Genomic DNA, 3564 nt, shown 5'->3' on the forward strand with positions numbered 1-3564 from the left:
CCCTGGCAGGAGGTTATCAGGTGGCCATTTCCAGCTCCTGGGCTAATCCTGTGCTATGATAGCGCTAATCTGTGTTAATCCCTCCAGTGTAAACAACTCCATTCAGGCCTGGCTGGGATTAGTTCAGGCCCAACTCCTGTCTGAGGGCCCTGGGGAGCAGGCGTAGCCCCGGGGGAGAGGATATTGAGCTGTCCCCTGATCCACAGTTGCCCCTCGTGAGGTCTTGGCCCAGAAAACCACAGGATGGGACAGGAGCCCCAACCGCACACCACCCCACACCACCCCTGCTGCCCCACAGCCTCAGAGTGAACCACGGAGAAGAGTCTCCACACGCAGACACTGGGCTGAGTGGATGAAGCCAGCACTGCACGCCAGCGTGAGAGCAGTGCAAGACCAGCGTGAGACCTGTGTGAGACCAGTGCGAGACCAGTGCGAGACCAGCGTGAGATCAGCATGAGAGCAGTGCGAGACCAGCGTGAGATCAGCATGAGAGCAGTGCGAGACCATTGTGAGACCAGTGCGAGACCAGCGTGAGATCAGCGCGAGAGCAGTGCGAGACCAGCGTGAGATCAGCATGAGAGCAGTGCGATACCAGCAAGAGAGCAGTGCGAGATCAGCATGAGACCAGTGCGATACCAGCAAGAGAGCAGTGCGAGACCAGCATGAGACCAGTGCGAGACGACCAGCGTGAGACCAGTGCGAGACCAGCGTGAGACCAGTGCGAGACCAGCATGAGACCAGTGCGAGACCAGCGTGAGACCAGTGCGAGACCAGCATGAGACCAGCATGAGACCAGTGCGAGACCAGCGTGAGACCAGTGCGAGACCAGCGTGAGACCAGTGCGAGACCAGTGCGAGACCAGCGTGAGACAAGTGCAATGAGAACGCCGAGATCTCATGGCTCTCTCCAGCTCTCCCACGCGGACGTCCGGTCGCTGGTCCTCAGGGCCGAGCCCTCTCTCCACCTCTGAACGATCTGGAGCGTCTCTGAGGGTCAAACGGCCCATCCGCAATGTCAATTACAAATTAGCCGGGCACGGGTGTTGTGTGGTGGAGATCTCGTTTTAGAGCCAGGCGGCTGTAAAGAGACGATCAATGAGCCAGAGGATGCATGACTTAGTGACATCCTCCTAACGCCAGCGGAGGCCCTGGGCTGATGGAGTCTCCTGGACCTCACACTGTCCTGCAGCGCTGCTAGACGGATACACACGTGAACAGACTGATAGATAAATGACTTCAACGTCTCATTACACTCAAGTCGAGTTTTAGAGCTGTTTTGAAAGCCAGGAAACGGAATCAATCTTCTCGACAAATGAGGAGGTATCAGAGCGAGCAGGACCAGAACCGGACCAGAAATGGACCTGGGGTGGGGGAGGGGGGGTGGTGCCTGCTGTGGGAACAGCCCCTGCTGGGGGGTGGGGATGTGGGGGGGCAAGCTGTGCAGAATGTTTTGGGTACACGCTGGTCAGCTCGGGGTGAGCTGGAGGGCCACGGGCCACAGAGCCTGCACAAAGCATAGAGGGGAGGGGCAGTGGGAGAGGAAGGGGAGGGGCAGTGGGAGAGGAAGGGGCGGGGCAGTGGGAGAGGAAGGGGCGGGGCAGTGGGAGAGGAAGGGGGGGGGCAGTGGGAGAGGAAGGGGCACTGCGGGGTACATCCCCCCCCGCCTCTATCTCCACAGAGGAAGCGCCAAACACTCGAGTGGCCACCGAAACGCATGCCTACCCCAAGGGCCGACGTTGCCATGGGCGGAGCCAGCTGCACGGCAACCAACCAGGACAGTAAACCCAAACAGCATGAAAGGAAAATGCCCTTTAAGATGGACCCAAAAAAAACTGATCCAAAAACGTCAGGGAACAATGAAAACATTCAGGGCTGTGAGGACGTGTAGCATTTACAGCACACTCAAACCTCACAGTCATTAGAGAGACGTTAGTTATATAAGCTCTGTCTGAAATAAAGACACACACACACACACACACACACACACACACACACACACACACAAATCACACTTTTTAGGAGACATTATCTGCTTTCTATGAAATCAGCTCAATAGTAAAAACCCTTCAGCACTCTGATCCTTCAGCTGAGTGAAGTAGAGAAGGCTCACCATGTTAACCACATGTGGGGCTAATTATACAGAGTGAGGAGAAACACACACACACACACACACACACACACACACACACACACACACACACACACACACACACACAGAGCCCTCTCACTCACACACACACACACACACACACACACACACACACACACACACACACACACACACACACAGAGCCCTCTCACTCACACACACAACCCTCACACACACACACACAACCCTCACACACACACACACACACACACACACACACACACACACACACACACACACACACACACACACAGCCCTCTCACTCACACACACAAGCACAGCACGCACAGCACACACACACACACACACACACACACACAGAGCCCTCTCACTCACACACACACACACACACAGCCCTCACACACACAGCCCTCTCACTCACACACACAGTCCTCACACACACACAGCCCTCACACCCAGACAGACACACACACACACAGCCCTCTCACTCACACACACACACACACACACACACACACACACACACACACACACACAGCCCTCACACACACAGCCCTCTCACTCACACACACAGTCCTCACACACACACACAGCCCTCACACCCAGACAGACACACACACACACACACACACACACAGCCCTCTCACTCACACACACAAGCACAGCACACATAAATACCCACAGACATATACACAGACATACACACACATATACGCACGCACACGCACGAACGCACGCGTGCACACACACACACACACACCGTCCATTAGGGCTACACTAATTGGACTAATTAGCTGCTCTGTGGTATTAACAGGCCATCAGCATGTGTTAGGGGGTCACAGGACTGCAGAACACATTTATACATGCCACAGAAAGATGACTGTAAAACACAACTCAGACAACGACATGATGAGATCACACACCACCAGCTCCTTGTTGCTACGCAGTGTTAACACTCTGTGTTTACTGTTGGTTTTAGATGTTGGAATAACACAGATCTAATGATCACCGACTACACAATAGACTCTCAGAGAAGCAATTGGGAAAGTCATTGATCAGGATTTATTATATTTAATATCATACTGCCCACCCCAGGAAACACTGCATGTGAATATACCATCATTAAACACGCACACACACCGCCATGCCTGCATATAAGTGCACACACACACACACAAACACTGTGTACATCCTGGCCTGGATGTACAGTGTCAGATCACTTCTCCCCTGATTATAGTCCGCATTACTGCGATCGTTAAACACACACACACACACACACACACACACACACACACACACACACACACACACCCCTACAGTAATAATCACAGAAACGGCGGAGGCAGTAGATGACAGAACGTTAATAGCGAGAGGCAGCTTCCTTCACGACTCTAATTCAACCCTACAGGTCACGCCAGCCAGATCCAACATGGCCACCCGTGATGAGCTGAAACA

The 3564-nt window shown here is 53.7% G+C and overlaps 1 long non-coding RNA gene across 1 annotated transcript in view; it reads right to left on the minus strand.

The window, feature by feature from the left end:
• The window catches only part of LOC143496480 (uncharacterized), a 6108-nt gene extending 3911 nt beyond the window's left edge, over positions 1 to 2197 (minus strand). The window contains exon 1 of the long non-coding RNA XR_013125609.1: positions 1 to 2197. This exon is cut by the window's left edge and continues 1124 nt beyond it. This is a non-coding gene — a long non-coding RNA (uncharacterized LOC143496480).
• Positions 2198 to 3564: the final 1367 nt, after the last annotated feature.

Source organism: Brachyhypopomus gauderio, unplaced genomic scaffold (genome assembly GCF_052324685.1).
Source record: "Brachyhypopomus gauderio isolate BG-103 unplaced genomic scaffold, BGAUD_0.2 sc95, whole genome shotgun sequence".
NCBI lineage: Eukaryota > Metazoa > Chordata > Actinopteri > Gymnotiformes > Hypopomidae > Brachyhypopomus > Brachyhypopomus gauderio.